The 18,201-nt window shown below is 33.6% G+C and overlaps 1 protein-coding gene and 1 long non-coding RNA gene across 2 annotated transcripts in view; one reads left to right on the forward strand and one right to left on the reverse strand.

Annotated features, from left to right (window-relative positions):
* LOC115887579 (runt-related transcription factor 1-like) overlaps positions 1-18,201 on the forward strand; it is a 101,517-nt gene that overhangs the window by 50,516 nt on the left and 32,800 nt on the right. The gene's annotated exons all lie outside the window — the stretch shown is intronic.
* On the reverse strand, positions 14,082-14,481 carry LOC115887580. The gene is made up of 3 exons (XR_004051116.1): positions 14,463-14,481; positions 14,232-14,408; positions 14,082-14,126 (listed from the first exon to the last, which is right to left on the reverse strand). It is a non-coding gene; the product is annotated as an uncharacterized LOC115887580 (long non-coding RNA).

The following is an 18,201-nucleotide window of genomic DNA, read 5'->3' on the forward strand; positions in this document are numbered from 1 at the left end:
TTAAAATATCCACTATTAGATATCACTAAAGAACGAAAATACGAAATATGTTTATATAAATACACTTCTTAAACTTTTAAGGCAGCAGTATTGTAATGTTTTTAGTTCGTTACATGTCTTTTTTGTATATAATATATGATGTCTGGGCCTATCATCACCGGATTCCGTATCGTTCAGGCCAGATAATTTATTTGGCACGCTTGGCGTAATTTTTACGTTCCCTAGTCGCCAACCCTGCTATCTTTTCACTGTTCTGTGGAGGCGCGCGCTGTCAAGATCCTTTAAAGGCGCCTCTCTGCGTTTTAACCTCACTTTGTTTTTGGCCGGTTTGCGAACGGTTGCAAATGTTGCTTTTAGAATGGCAATTTAAATCTTGCTGCAAAATCTGAATCAGCTGCCATTTCGAAGCTACAGGTAAAGATGAGTTATTATCTTTTATAGATTCGATATTTTATTATTATTGAATATTTTTAGGGTAGAGTTTTGAATTGACCCACCTTAACTCGTATTTGTATTTTGCTGACACGTTGGTGTACTTTTGCTGTTGTCCTCCAGAATGTTAAATGGAAGAAAGGACAGTTCTTTTGTTTATTATTGAGCCCTCGGAACTGTTTCGAGGTAGGCTTATTTTGTTTATTAGACATTGTTTGGTTTTAAACAAGAGTTTCGTATTTTTAGGGTCCTTGGACTATGTCCAAGGTTATGGTCCAAGTTACGGACATTATCCAAAGTCCTAGTAGTGTTCCAAGGTACAGGTAGTGTCCCCATATTGCCACAGTATGGATACAGCGTAAGCCTCATGCTGCTTCGCTCCCATATCTAAGCCTAGTCATTAGCTACGGCTGTATTGATTCATGGTGTCCTCATTCTGGCCCCTTTTGTTGTTTTGGCCAACAGGATCGCCGACAGACAGTACAGAGATGCGAGGCCACCTCACGCTGTTACTGTTTGAAGCAAGATTACATAAAGAACAGCTAAGTGTAAATTTAAGTTCTAGTTTTACATTTAACATTTAAAACATTTTCAGTCTTAAACAATAACGTACATCTTATGTATTATCGTACAGACTATATTTAGTGGTTAGATTGTTAAGAACATATTTAATATTATTTACATACATAGCTTTACTCGACATATAACCACTATAATAATTATTAAAATTGTACAATGCTATTTACCATCAGGATACATCATGAATGAATATAGTCACTAGTTTTAATTAATAAACAACTGTGTTTTCTTTCTCTGTACATGCCTGGCGCCCAATATCTATATATTTTTGTTTATTGTTATTGATTAGTTTTCTCTCTAGTGAAATACCTTATCCACGACTGCTCTCCGATGAAAAGCTGTCGTTCGCAGTGGTAATGTTTCATAAAAAACGCTACACCTTATTTGGCGCCCAACGTGGTCCCTGCTCGGGCACCAAGTGTAACGTTGCGGACACAACAGACACAGGAGATCTTAAAAAAAATCAAAGGTGTAAAATTACTAAAGTTGCTGGTCACTGCGTTGGAGAGAAGGGTTGAGCTACTGTGAATTCTGTTGAGGTGTTTAGGTTCGGGTAACCTTCTTCAGCCTCTGTTGCTCTAGTCTGTAATTCCTTGTCTGAGATTGTTACTATGATACATTCCGTCTGAGAGAAGATTTGAGCTGGAACAGTATATTTGTCTGGTTGTTTTGGTCTTATAGTACCGACCGTCGTCAACCTTTAACTGCCCTAGTTCCATATAATTCCTTGTCTGGCGTTGTTAGTATTGTCCATTCCGTTTGAGAGAAGGTTTGTACTGGCACAGTAAATTTGTTTGGTTGTTTTGGTTTTAGGGTTCCGGCCATCGTATACCTCTAGCTGCTCTAGTACTGTGGTGTTCCTTCTCTGGCGTAGTTGATTTAACATGAACTAGAATGTTGGTTTTAAGAATTATCACCAAGTTTATAAACCGAGACGTATTGATACCATTAATGGATCGACGTTCTCTTTAATTATTTTTGAGTCGTGTTGTTTTAGAACATAGCGTTATTAATTTTGAGTCTGCACTTGTCTAGCCTGAATTATCGATAATTTACACCTATATTGTTATAAACACCTAATTATAGCAGTATTTAATTTTCTTGCGAACCATATAAGCTGATGTACCTCTATATTATTTTATTTTAGCAGAACAATGGCTTGAGTATCTCTGTACTTTACGGCGTATCCAGTGACCAGCACCTTTAGTAATTTTACACCATTGATTTTTTTTAAGATCTCCTGCGTCATGTATTCTGAAATTTACGAAGTAATTTTCTTCTTTTGATTTTTTTTTGCTATCCCCAGATTTGTGAAAAAGAAAGTGTACCTTACAGGTCCATTTCATTTCTTTTCGGAGGAGGGCAGTGTAACGTTTTTAGTTCGTTACATGTCTTTTTTATATATATTATATGATGTCTGTCCTATCATCACCGGATTCCCTCTCGTTCAGGCCGGATAGTTTATTTGACGCGCTTAGCATAATTTTTACGTTCTCTAGTCGGCAACCCTGCTATCGTTTCACTGTTCTGTGGAGCGCTGTCAACATCGCTTCAAGGCGCCTCTCCGTGCTTAACTTCACTTGGCTTTGACCGTTCTACTGTCACCGTCAAAAAATCCTTGCTTCGAGAAACTGCAATTATAAAAATCTTGCTGTATAATTTGAATCAGCTGCTATTTCGAAGTTACAGGTAAAAATGAGATATTATCTTTTTTGATTCGTTATTATTACTGCGTATTTTTGGGTAGAGTTACGGATGCTCCAACCTAACTTGTATTTGTATTTTGCTGGCACGTTGGCGTACCTTTTCTTTTGTCCTCCAGAATGTCACATGGAAGAAAGGACAAGTTCTTTATTATTTAGTGAGCCCTCGGAAGTAATTCGAGGTAGGTTCATTTTGCTTATTGGACCTTGTTTGATTTTAAACAAGAGTTTGGTATTTTTAGGGTCTTATGGACGGACTATGTCCAAGGTTATGGTCCAAGTTACGGACATTATCCAAGGTCCTAGTAGTGTTCCAAGGTACGGGTAGTGTCCCCATATTGCCACAGTATGGATACAGCGTAAGCCCCATGCTGCTTCGCTCCCATATCTAAGCCTAGTCATTAGCTACGGCTGTATTGATTCATGGTGTCCTCCTTCTGGCCCTTTCGTTGTTTTGGCCAACAAGATCGCCGACAGACAGTACAGAGATGCGAGACCACCTCACGCTGTTACTGTTTGAAGCAAGATTACATAAAAAACAGCTAAGTGTAGATTTAAGTTCTAGTTTTACATTTAACATTTAAAACATTTTCAGTCTTAAACAATAACGTACATCTTATGTATTATCGTACAGACTATGTTTAGTGGTTAGATTGTTAAGAACATATTTAATAATATTTACATACATAGCTTTTACTCGACATATAACCACTATAATAATTAATAAAATTGTACAATGCTATTTACCATCAGGATACATCATGAATGAATATAGTCACTAGTTTTAAGTAATAAACAACTGTGTTTTCTTTCTCTGTACATGCCTGGCGCCCAATATCTATATTTTTTTGTTTATTGTTATTGATTAGTTTTCTCTCTAGTGAAATACCTTATCCACGACTGCTCTCCGATGAAAAACTGCCGTTCGCAGTGGTAATGTTTCATAAAAAAACGCTACAGTATTTATAATATAGGAAATTCAAATAATTCATTTTCTGACAGATGGAAACAAATTGTCTATCTGTTTAACACTTAATGTCAAAGCTAACTTAAGCTAGAAAAGCTAGAAAAAATCAAGAAAAATATACGTTTTCAAACTAAATCTTAAATAACTTAAAAACGATTTATTTTAGGTATATATAGGATATGTCTATATAGTTAAAACGTAACGAATTCAAAAACCTTTCCTAAAAACGAAACAAACCAAACCAAACCAAAAAAACCTTTTTACGAGTGAAATATAAAAGTGGGTTTCCATTTAAAAAATATTATTTATGATAATTTTTTAATCGCTCAATTCCATGACAGCTACCGTAATTATTATATGACAGTTGAACAATTTAATTTTTGAAATCGATAGCCACATGTCTTTTCTTTATGTCACAGTGGCTGTGATAATCACTAAATTTGACTTTTAGGCTGTACAATTTTTTTTGTCAGGTAGTTTTTTTCGTCCAAAAATTTTAAATATATTTGTCTTAAAAATGATTAATGTTAGATATAGTGTTTAACATCAATATTCACAGACCACAGACGAAAAGAAGAAATGCACCTAGAATGGCAAAATAAAGTACTACATGGAAAATATCCTACGGCCTTAAACGATCCAACTGTTGACAAAGCATCATCGCTGCTGTGGCTAACTAAGGGAAATCTTCATGCAGAGATCGAAGGATTCATCATATCTGTTCAAGATGGAGTGATCCGTACCAGGAACTATGAGAGATATCTTCTCAAAAATACAGAGATTGTGGATGTGTGTAGGGTATGTCATAGCTTCGGTGAAACAATAGAGCATGTAATAGGGGGATGCTCAGGATTATCAAACTCTGCATATTTGGGAAGGCATAATCAAATTGCATAAATTTATCCATAGGCAACTGGCAATTCAATACCAGCTAATCGATAACCCTCCCCCATACTATAAGTATCTGCCTGCTGCAGTGCTGGAATCGGACAACACATTTTTATACTGGGACAGGCCAATAATAACAGACAGAACAGTTGACTACAATCCCCCAGACATCGTCATCATCGATGAAGCAAACAAAAATGTCATTCTTGTTGATATTGCCTGCCCGCTGAGTGCCAACTTACAAAAAACAGAAAGGGAAAAAATAGCAAAATATCAAAATTTGTCTGTAGAAATCAAACATGCCTGGAAGTTAAAAGAAGTACGAATTGTCCCCATCGGTATATCTTCAACTGGATTCGTATCAAAGTATTTTGCGGGAAATCTAGAACAGTTGGCTCTACCTAAAGGACTTATTCTAAGAATTCAGAATGCAGCTATTCTCCAGAGGTGCCACATTGTGAGAAAAATTTTAAGCATTTGATAGGTTAAGTTGAATTTCTTACTTGTTAAATGCAAGATCCGTTAGCTACCTTCTCATGTTGAGAAGTGTCTCAAAATTTAAAATAATAATAATAATATCTTTATTGCCCAACAGTAACAAACCCATTATAGGACAATTTTACAATATGTATATAGCTATAAATTAGTAGTAAATTAACCTCTAAATAAACAACAAATGAAAAAAATTACATTCAATGTAAATTAAATCTTAAAAACTAAACAACCAGACTGGTTTAACGAAAATCAGCCTCATATACAGGCCTTCTTGGAACAAAAGCATAGAGCACATCAAGCAGTCACTGCAAATCCACACAATCCAAGGCTGGTAGACAACGTTAAAGCAGCCAACAACACACTTCGAAGAAATCTGCGCTAATTAAAGGATGATTGGTGGTCTCCAAAGGCTACTCAGATTCAAGAGTACGCCACGCATCACGATTATGGTAAATTCTTTGAGGCTGTAAAAGAAGTATACTGCCCAACCAAGAAGGTAAGCTGCCCAATCATGGCACAAAATGGCGAACTTCTAAAAGAGGAAGAGCAAATTAGAAACCGCTGGAAAGAGCATTACAGTCATATCCTTAACCAAGAAAACAACCCGAATATGGAAGCACTAAACACAATACCTCAGTATAACAGCCTCGATGTATTAGATACTCCGATAACAGAACAAGAAATAAGAGCATCCATAAAACAGCTTAAAAACAACAAATCAGCTGGCTGTGACGCGATCCCGGTGGAAATCTATAAGTGTGCAAGTAAAGAACTTATTGGTCATCTTAAAGCTCTCTTCGAAGTCATATGGGAAAGCGGCGAGGTACCTCAAGACTTTTGCAACGCGAATATAGTGAATATATTTAAGAACAAAGAAAGTGCATCAAACTGCGGAAATTACCGGGGAATTTCACTATTGGCTATCGGATGAAAAATTCATGCAAAAATTATGTCAAATCGCCTTCACCCACATATAGAAAAAATCCTTCCAGAATCAAAATAAAAACACTAGTTTATAATCATTTGCTGATGAGACTAACATGGTTAGTGAAACGCGCGTCTAGTGTAAAAGTAAAAGTGTTTTGGTGTATTGTGGTGATTTAGTGTTTTTATTTTGCTGTGTAACACAAAAGGTTCCAACCCTCAACTGTAATCCAGAATCGCAAACCGGTTTTCGCACCAACCGTGGCACCGTCGACTCCCTATTTTCCATCCGCCAACTACAGGGAAAAGTAAAAGAGCAGCAGTCTAAACTTTATGTTGCATTCATCGATCTAACAAAAGCCTTCGACTCTGTGAACAGAGATGCACTTTGGGCAGTTATGAAAAAGTTCGGAGTACCCAAATAATTTCTTACAGTGTGTAAAAGCCTCCATAACAACAACCAGTCAAGAGTGTCACATCATGGATCACTGACCGATCCCTTCCTGACAAATACAGGAGTTAGGCAGGGATGTGTCTTAGCGCCTCTCCTATTCAACATATTCATGACAGCGCTCTTCATTATAGTGGACAACAAACTGCAGGAGAGAGGATTGGGCATTAGATACAGATATGACGGCGGTCTGTTCAACATAAAAAGACTGAGGGCAAAAACACGTACAAAATTCATCACAGAACTTCAATACGCTGATGACTGCGCTCTAGTTGCAAGCACGTTACAACAATTACAAGAAATGTTGAACACATATACCTGGGCATACGAGGCTTTGGGCCTGAAGCTAAACATCGACAAAACCAAAATCATGTGCACTCCCCCGGAAGATCATAACAATGCTATAAAAATCGGAGAAGAACTATTGGAATATGTAGCGGAATTTAATTACCTCGGCATGCGGCAGTCTGATTTCGGAAAAGGCCAATATCGACTCTGAAATTCAGCACAGGATTAGCAGCGCCTCAAGAGCATTCTGGAAATTAAAAAACAGGGTTTTCTACAATCATGACTTGAGTACAAAAACGAAACTAGCGGTGTACCGAGCAATTACGAGCGAGACATGAAGGCATTAAACAAGTTGCAACAGAGACAACTCTTAAGAATCCGGTGGTTCCATCATGTCTCAAACGTATCGGTCCTTGGAAAAGCTAACTGCGAGAGTATTGAAGTCATGGTTACAAAATGGCGTTTAGGATGGGCTGGTCACGTATGCAGAATGCAAGAAAACCGCATACCAAAATCTCTGCTCTACGGTGAGCTTGTAGACGGTAAGAGGAGGCCGGGTGGACAACTCAAAAGGTACAAGGACATTTTCCACGAAAACTTAAAGGGGATTAACATGGAGAATCATTGGAAAGAAGCTGTTCACAATAGAACTCAATGAAGAAGAATTGTAAACTCAGTTAACAGCGACAACCAAAAAGTAAAGAGGCAACAAAGCAATGAGATTTTTGAATGTCCGGAGTGCGGTAGGCAAATAACATCACGTATCGGGCTTTTCAGTCACAGAAATGCTCATGAAAGAAAACGCCTTGCGTGACCATCTTTTTATGCCTGTCGAATACTCGTCAGCGAGTAATGGCAGTATGTATGTATGTAGTATCTCTACTATATCGTCGCCCATCTGTTACTGCAATCTAAATGGAGAACCTCAATTTTCATATTCGAGTTTTTTGAAAAACTAAGAACTGATAATGAAAGATTTTTTATTTAACTGAAAATTTTTATCTATATATTAAACAATTTTATATAAATACAAGTAGTAATCTTATGTACGCCCTCTGTGTGTGGGACGGTACAGCACTTTGCTGATAAGCAACGTCGTTAAAAGGCAACTATACTCCCCCCAATATCCACCACTGAATACATTCTCTGTTACGTGTCGCACTCCCGATAAATAAATATAAATATCCAGTAATCTAGTAGTTTAGAAAGAAAATAAGTTTTGGAAGCTAGATTAAAAACAGTTAATATATTCAAAGAACTTAGTAATGTCTATTAAATCTAAGATTTAGGTGAATACTAATGTTTTAGCCATCGAAAATACGTCAAGTAAGAAGGAAACCTTTAATTGCTGATAGTTGCTAATGGGTTTTAATAAGCGTATTATGTAAAATTGGTATAATTAAATTATAACAAAATTATCCATCAAAGAAATTAAATTAGTTCATAGATACAACTATTTTATTTTTATTAATAAAAGTTAAATTGAAATTTTTTTATATACAAAATTACAGATCACTAGAATAACTAGTGTTATATTAGACAGGTTAAGAAATTAATAATAGAGTAGTTTATTTATCTATGGTTAAGAACAAAAGATTTTTTGAATTGAGAAATAGATTAGAGAAATTTGACTAAGACATGAACTGAAAATATACCGGTATGTAATCTAATGATATTGGAGAATTGAGAAATAAACAATCCTTTCTATTATAGGATTTTTGAATTTCGAAAGTTTCTGCATGGTTCAGGAAGCTAATCTTATTTGTTCTATGTAATATTTTAAAATTATTGTTATTCATATCCAAGTTCTGGTCTGCATTAACTAGATGTTAGAAAAATATGAGAAACCAGAAGAATTCGTTTTCCGGCATCTAAGATGTTCCTTAATTCAAGTTTTAAAATTTCGCCCGAAAGTGCGGCCGATGAGCCGATATATTTAGCATTACACGTGTCACAAGACGGTTCAAGATCCAAATGATCACTTCGATCTTTATTTTTCAATAAGTATCTACCAAGAGAATGTATTCTGGTGTCTAGCAGATAGCGCGTCGATATTATGCTCCTAATAAATGTATTTTTTTCGGGAGTTTTAGTGAATAGAAGATCGAGATTTTCTATAGAGCGATGAAATTTGTGATTTGCAATCCGGATGTATAATTATTAACATTTTAAACTGGAGGTATCGTCCTAAAATTGATATAAACACTTAAACAATAGTGCATAAAAAACCAGTGCTCGTAAATTCCTCTCCTGCTTTGTCGCAGTCGAGTCGGTCGGCATGCGGTATCTCGTATTGTGGAATGTATAAAGAAGTAAACAAATAAAATAACAATAAACAAAAATGACGGACACAGACACCTGCGTGAAATGCAAACAAAAGTGTATAGAAGAATATTATAAGTGCGATTCATGTTTACTTCGGATTCACAAGAAGTGCGCTAACATCACACCATCGGAAGTAAAATGCATGCCTCTGCAAAAGCGAACCTTGCTATTAATATTGCGGTGATTGTAAGGGTTTTTTGGTCAGGATGCCTATGATGATAAAGTTAATGGAAGAGATGAAGAAGGATTTAGAAATAATTAAATCTGAAATAAAGTCGTCGTCAAAGGACGAATCATATGCAACAGCTTTGAAAAGTAACCAAAACAACAAGGACATCAAAACAAATTTGCCAACTATTGTCATCAAGCCAAAGGTAGGACAAAATTCAACAAAAAACAAGCAGGAAATTGAAGAGTCAATAAATCCAGCAATGTTAAATATAAGAATTAGGAATCTGAAAAAAGCCAAACGGTGAAATATAATAGTTAAATGTGATACAAAACAGGATATGGAAAAATTTAAAGAGGAAGCTGAAAGAAAACTTAAAGGAAAATATGAAATAGAACTACCTAAGAAAAATTCCTCAAAAATAAAAATACCTGGTTATTCTGGAGACGAATCCATGAAGAATTTAGAATCAAAAATTCAAAAATTCGAAGGCAAAATAAATGGACTGGAGCACTTGACCATTCAAGAATAACTTATATTAGAAGGCCAAAAAAACAACAGAACTCTACAGTATATGCAGAGTGCTCGGGAGAGTTGCTGTGCAAGATGCTAAAATATGGAAAGCTATACATAAGTCAAGGTTTTCATCATAAAAGCTCCAAATGTACGAAAAATGAAGTGTGTGGAACCTGTGCTGGAAACCACAGTACCCGTGGATGTAAGAAAACAAAAATGTGCATAAACTGCCATGTTGGCAAATGAAAGATACTACCTTTAACTTAAGACCAATCACACAGCCCTTGACCCGGAATGCCCATCTCTGAAATACCACATAAATCTTTTGAGAAACAAAACTAATTATGACTAGTTAACGCTATTTAATACACAAGACGATATATTAGAACAAATAAATGAAGAAAATGATATACAAGGAGAAATGGTGGACATGAAAAGGTTAGAAATTATTAAAAATAACAAAGAATATGTATTAACTATAATTCATTTTAATATCAGAAGTTTAAATAAAAATATTGATAATTTTATTTTATTTTTAGGAACATATAAATTGCATCATATAGATATTATTGTACTTACTGAAACTTTCCAAATTGATTCCATAAAAAAATACAATATTGCAGAATATCACACATTTTATAATGAGGCTACATATAATAAAAACGATGGGGTTGTTATATTGGTAAAAAAATTCACAGATTTTGCAACATGCGCAACCATTATAGGCGTATTGAAAATACCAGACACAAGTCGGCGGTTGTCGGCAATCACCTGTTTTTTTACATTTTATATTAACTGGTGACGTAGTTTGGAAGAGCTTAATAGAAATATAAAAGAGCTAAACCTTGTTTGGAAAGCAATTTGACATTCGTGACGTCAGCACTCCGGCAGTCTATGGTGCATCCAGACCTGACGAGCCGAGCGCGAGACGAGAGCTAGACAAGAGCGAAACGAGAGCGAGACATTTTCTATCCATTTTTACGCAAACCTGCCGCGAGACAAGCCGAGTGGGATCATAGTGAAAGGAAGCCAAACACATATTAAATTGCAATTGAATATAACAAACCATGGCCAAATAATAACGCATACAGTAATAAATGTTTGTTTCTTTAATATGGTATTCGGTCTTTAACATGGCATTCATCGTCGGTTTTCCCCTTTTTGGCTGTTTTCCCCTTTATCCCTTACTCCACGTTTTTTACATAATATACGTTTTTTAACGTTTTTAGAACAAAATGTTAACTAAAAAAGTTATTGGTAAGGTGAAGAAGCACATTTTAACATTGCTATAGAGTATATTTTCTAATGGGAATACCCTATTTTTTATTTTTATTGGGTTATGCATACGAACAATTCGGTAACTTTTTTTGCATTTTTTGATATATATCTAAAATTAATAGATGTTGTAATAATTCAATTTGTTTAAAGAAATGTTGGATTTCGGTAGGGTAAAAATTATCAGTGACGCAAAATTTGTAAATACTATCAAAAAAATACTATCAAAAATAGTTGAAATTGATAAATAAGAGCTAATATCTCGCAGTCGGGCAAGCCTACCAAAAACACGTCCAGGCTTTCGAGCTTTCTTTGATCGGCCGTTGAAAAACCAGACAGGGGACGGATAGCAACGAGGCAACGTGGGTTTACTCGCGAGGCTCTCGCGACACTCGTCCACACAGCGAATTTGGAATGTCTCGCGCTCCTCTCCCCAGGTCTGGACGCACCATAGTATCGCTGATCGCCATTCGCAAATATATTCCAGATACGTATAGTGAACAAGTGAACCGTTCGCAACGTTAAATAATTTTAATATTTAATTTTTATCGTGATGGCTTTTTATGAAAGTGTATACATAGAATTAATTGCATTAATTTGCAATAGCACTTCGAACCCACAGTTTTGTTATGGAGCCAGATTAAACCAATCAGAATGAGTATTATATATATATATATATATATATATATATATATATATATATATATATATATATATATATATATATATATATAATATATATATATATATATATATATATATATATATATATATATATATATATATATATATATATATATATATAATAAATTGAAAATAACCGAGTTATTAAACTTGAAACTTTGAAAAAAAAATTGCGACATTTTGAGAGCCGCCGGGGATCTCGCGGATCCCCGGCGCAGGGGAGAAATCTCGCGGATCTCGGCTTGTTCGTCGCCCGCTGTTGCCACATCGACTAGAAAGACTTAAAAAGTACTTGCAAAATTCCACACCACCCAAGAGGTTCTGCAGCGGTGTGTTACTTTTTTTAAGTGGGTGTTCGCCAGTAGCCCTACTTTCCACATTCCACAAAATAAACTAAAAGAAAAAAAAACTACCAAACAATAAAAAACATATCCCTATAGCAGAGATAACTGCACAGCTTTCTGTTTTATCCATTTTACCACTCTTAAAACTGCACATAACACTACACTTAACAACACTTCACTACAATTCTTAACAACACTATGCAAATGTTCAACTGTGGAAATATTGGCTCCTCTATTAATTTTAGAGCTAAATCGTAAATGGTTTTAAAGATACATTACAAATTTGAACAAGGGGATCCAATATCTGGACAGTTCAAAATTTGCATGGATATCTATATTTCCAACGATGATGCACCATCCGGTATACCCTTCGCTTCTGACTGCATACTATTATAATAATTGTTCAAAATGACGACCTCCATTTCCAATACATGCTCTCCTTCTTCTGAGCATGGAATTTTTAACGTTTTACAGCAATTCTTCGTTGCTTTTCCCGAATCCCTCAAATGCTGAACCATACTTACAAAGGTTCGAGCATTAGGATTTGTCTATTCGGATACTCTTCGGAATAAAGCCTCCGAGATTCTACAGCGCTTTCCCCTGCCAGGAAGTATGCTCTTCTTAGCATATCCACCTTCTCCGGAATTGTATACTCCATCGCGATTTGTCTATACCGATGCCGATTACTGACACAAAAATATGCACTAACGAACATTTCACAACACTTCAAACACAATCTCCGATCACTTTCTCGAATTTTAAAAGCTCGATAATATTAGAAATTAAATCGATTTCTAATAGTGTACATGCTTTGTGTACATGCGATTAATAATGTCGTTAGTCGTTAATATAATACAGGAATCTGTAATTTTCTCCCCACCGCCCATTTCATTGGAAAAAACGGCGGCAAGTTTTCTGCTTTTGAAATTACGATCGATGGCATTTTATTGTGTAAAATTGGATGGTAAATGGCATCGATCATAATTTCTCATGCAATTTAACGTCTTAGCATGCATACTTATTTTTTTATCAAAAAAGCTTTATAGAAAATAAAATAACTGAACATGTTAGTATAGCTTTATTACTAATTAAACTATTCAAAACATGTTTTGATATTACTAAAAAAAATTAAGTAAAAAATATAGCAAATTTTATAGTTTGACGACGTTATAATTAACAATAGGCAAATGGAAAAAATTACCTAAGTACATATTAGAGACATAATTCCATACCTAGAAATACCGTATGGTCGAAAAAAACGGCGTCCAGAATGGCTTGAAAATAACGGTCGGTGACATTCTCCATAAAATTTTACACATAAATTGACAGCGATCTTTATTTCATAGCCATCGCTGACGCCGTTTCTTTTTCACGATCATATTGTATTTCCCATTAATCGCATGGTGGCAATACTAATTTATATTTAAAGAGATATATCTAAATGTGTATAAACTAAGTATTTTATTAGCAATCATATTTAAGCTATTTGTACTCATATCATATTCTAATTATTTGAAACTTGAAACATACTATCTGCTCCTATTATATTCATGTAACTAAATTTTCTAATATTAATCAGAGAGTTGATAATAAAAAACAAGAGTGGTGTTTTGAAAAAGTAAAGCATAACTACTGTGTATTGACTTTATTGTGAAAAGCAACCTATTTGAAACACATTTACGTAACTTACAGAATAGTTTAAAAAAGAACTTACACACGTTTTTTTAGTCTATTTTCTTTATTATATTAGGTATATTGATAACTTCCTAAGAAATTTTGTTAGCACTTTTAGTTAGTTTACAATTTTTCTCAATATATTCTGCATAATATATGATTCGATACATTCACCTAGAATAAAATCAATAATATCATTTATGAATAGAAAACTACATGTATAACTTTTTCGTTAACATTTGCAATTTCAGACCATAACTTGTCTGAAGAGAACTTTCTTGGTTTGTTTAAAAATATCTTACCATATAACATAAATTTACATCTGAATTAATCTAATCAGATCAAATTTTCTTCATAGTATAGAAAACATCGAAACTATTTGACTGGTAATCGAGCTATCAATAAGCTGACACTAAAATTTAATGCATAATTAAATGGGATAATTATTTTCATGTAAAACAAAACTTTATACATAATAAGACTACAGGGAGTACATAATTACAACACTGTTACTGACATTTTTGATTTAATGTATTGCTTGGTATTTGTAGATCTATTATTGTATTGTGATTACAATTGCCTTCTCCATTGATGCATCCTAATTTAAGATTACTGATTTTCTAATACGTAATTAAAGTGAAATTATTTTTCCTACCATTACATAAATAATTTCTTCCTACCATTAGGTAGATACCTGAAAGGTTAATAAATTAAAAAACGAATTTATTAAGACATTTAAACTGTTTACCTCATTTCTCACATATTTTTGACACAAAACATTATAAATAAATAAAAAATATTCGTATACCAACTGAATTAAATATTTCATTTTGAATAATAAAAGTTCTTTTTACAGGTTTATTTGGCATTATTTGCATTGTTTTTTGTTGTTTTCTGTTTTGTGCGAGTTTAATAACCCACAAATAACCTTAAACAGAAACATAACCTTAAACTACAGAACTACACACCATACTAGGGATGTAGAATTCGAATCGATTTTAATCGGAGATCGATTTTTATCAAATCGACGTGATTTTTATCAACGATCTTTTGGTATAATCGATATTTTTTTTTAAATCGAAGACCGATTTTATTTATACAGTTTTACAGGTTTATTTATTTGTTGGAATAAGAAAAAACACTTTAGTTTTGCTGGAATATTTGTTTGCAGTGCATCCCTAGTAAAAGGCCATCTAGCAGTGAATTGAAAAATTAAGTGTAAGTGCTCGCTGCCGCATGCGCCGATGTTTGTTTATCACTTTGATATCAGGTGTCAGATTTTGTCGGGGCTTCCCATATTTTTATATATTTTTAGATAACGTAGAATATTCTTTGATTTTACCTTAATTCTTTCTTGTACTTTTATTTTATTTTTGGGACATCCCTACTCCATACCTTAAACATTTAGAAAATTGATTTATCTATCTTTATACAACCACCAAAACGTTGACCCATAATAGTAATACATCAGTCCAGTAGAGGACACTAAGTCAAAAAATTCCCAAATAAAAATTTGTAATTTGTAATTCCTTCCTGTTCCTTCAGTGTTTTCGAGATCGTCGTTGGGGTTGCGTCGGTTTTGAAGAAATGTCGAAGAAAACCCCGTAATGTCTGTCTACCATTAACCGCCGGATATAAGTTATTAAAGCAAGTTTTTTTTAACATTTTTTATTGAATTTATGAGTTTAGTGTTTGATTATTATCATGTGAAAAATTTTAAATAATATTTTAAAAGTGATAGGCATGTGATAGGTTTGTGATGTTCAGTTTAATAGATATTTGGTGTGTATGTGTTTGCGTATATGTGTGCTGGATAAAAAACACTTTCATCAAAAGGGTAAGCTCTAACTAAACACTAAAGGTTATAATTGTTTATTGAAACGATTGAAAATATTTCCTAATATGGCGAAAAAAGAAGCTATGATAATTGTTAAGATTTATTTTTTCAGTTTACTCCACTGTTAAAAGTATTTAAAATATTGCGCGTTTCTCTAGAATTAGTAGAGCAACCTACACTAATATGAATAAAATAAATTTTCGTATTTTTTTCTGAAGCAACTTAAAATAATTGAATTTATAGATAAACATGCAGAATGTGGGTATGGTAGGAGGTGGCAACGTTGCATTCTCTCCGACACTCGCTATGCCCGGTAAAAGAATTTCCCGGGGAGTGAACAGTGGCACTCAAAAGTTTTTCAACATTTTCCGGAAAATATCAAATTTTCAACATTTTTTTTTTCGCAAAAAAAACCTCATAGGCGTGTTTCTGGGGTTGAACTATACTACCAGTTAAAATATCTGCACTTATTTCTGGGGACACTTATGTATATATATATATATATATATATATATATATATATATATATATATATATATATATATATATATATATATATATATATATATATATATATATATATATATATATATATATATATATAGAGTTTTCTGAAATTATTTGTTAGCTTCTTAAACAAAACAGACCCATAATAATTCAAACCTTTATCATCCAAGACTATGAAGTAATCTCACGTCAATTTTTTTTTAAATTATTGCATGCCTTAAGTATTTGCAAAGTTAACAAAAATATTTCTTTGCATACCTTGCAATTAATATATTTGGTCTAATTTATCAGTTCTGCATCATATCCGAAATTCAGATTGTGTGTGACACAACGAAGAGTCAACGTGCAACGTGAAAGACGAGAAAAATGGCAAGTAAAAAAAATGTAAAGTTTTAATTACTAATTAAATAGTCCTTCCCTTGAGTTCTTCTGCCTAAAATCTATATTGCCTTCCCTAAAATTTTAAATATAAATGATTGAAACTCATAACAAGTTTACCACAATTTAAACTTAAGATAATTATTTAATTAATAAATCCATAATTATATTAAAATATAACACTTACGAAGTTAATAAATATTAACTATTTATATTTAATCATTTAATATTTATTCTGATAAAAACAGGCTTAATTTTTTATTTTAGAAATCATACAGGCTACAGGCTATAATCATTAATATGACTATATTAACAATACTTAAATTAAAATTTATTTGAAGGAATGCTACTTGAAGTATTAACTCGGAATAATTATTAAAAACTGCTCATCGCGTTATCGATGTCGGCGTCTTGTCACTGTTGTCTGGCTGATTGGCCGTTTAGGTACCTATAGTTTGATTTCAGATAATGCAGATTTTAATGTGCCATTTGTGGTTTGATTCTTATGTATATATACATATGTTTTTTTAAATGGAAACCATAGTTGGCCATGGGCTCATAAAAAGCGCCATTTTTTAAGCTTTTCAGTGATATAAGCTATAATATGCTTTTTTCCCAAATTTACTGAGTTATAGCCAATTTTTATCTTTCTTGACTAATTTCACTTAGTTAGCCATGGAAACAAGTGCAATCGTCGTTGCTCTTACAAATGTGAAACTGTCACATCTAAGCTTTGTAAATTAAAATAAACAAAAATTGTAAATATTAATTTTTCAAATGAAGAAAAGCGTATAGGATTATTGGTTTAACTTTTCTTGGACATACAGTTTCGAGGATACGTTGACCGGTGGACGTTACTTACGTTCTTTTTAGAGAATGATTTTCAAGACATGTTAGAAAAGTTAAATTTAGATACTCCAACATGACTTCATTATGACATCCTCCCCCCCACACAATGATAGAAATGTTATAAATTATTTGCATAATAATTATGTACTCAGGGATAGAAAGAGGTGGACCAATTCCTTGGACCTCCTCGATCACCTGACCTATCCATTTTAAGATTTTTTTATGCGGTTTGATTAACAAGGTTTACGAAAGAACTTATGAATTAAGCACTCGAAGAGGCGGTACAGGAGAAGTTTATTTAAGTCGACCGGTCGTTCTGTGATAATAGCTAGAAATTCAGTTTTAATAAGATGCATTTATGTACTGAAAACAATGGCGGATTTTTTGAACATTTTCTAAAATAACTGAAAGTGTACTATGTAGTGATACTATTTTTAACATTGAAAATGTTTCTGTTATCCTATATAAGGGAGCCCAAATCGAATTAAAATGCTACATTTGCCACACCATGACGTCATATATACAAGGGTATAGGAAATCTCGGCGCGGCGGCGGCAGTCGGCCAGCGCGCGCAAAAACCATTACATCGCTAATTGTTTATTGATATATCTTTATTAGTTTAAAAGCAAAAAATATGGGGTTTGCTTTGATACCTTGTCAAGACATAAGCGAAACTTTTAAATTGTTTCTTTTTTTCATTTAGGCCTTCGTTTTTCGTTAAATGAAAGTTATATTAAAAAATCTATTTTTAAACCAAATTTTCGCATGATTGAAATGATTATTCATGTTTAAAGTTTTTTGGTCATAAGCGCTAATGGAAATGTTTTTCCGTAAATAATTATAAAAATTACTCCCTACGAAGACTTTATTGTGTACTGGATCAAAAAATAAGTATTTGTTTTCTCTATACGGTGGT

Source organism: Sitophilus oryzae, unplaced genomic scaffold, assembly GCF_002938485.1.
Source record: "Sitophilus oryzae breed Bouriz unplaced genomic scaffold, Soryzae_2.0 scaffold_578_pilon_pilon, whole genome shotgun sequence".
Taxonomy (NCBI): domain Eukaryota; kingdom Metazoa; phylum Arthropoda; class Insecta; order Coleoptera; family Curculionidae; genus Sitophilus; species Sitophilus oryzae.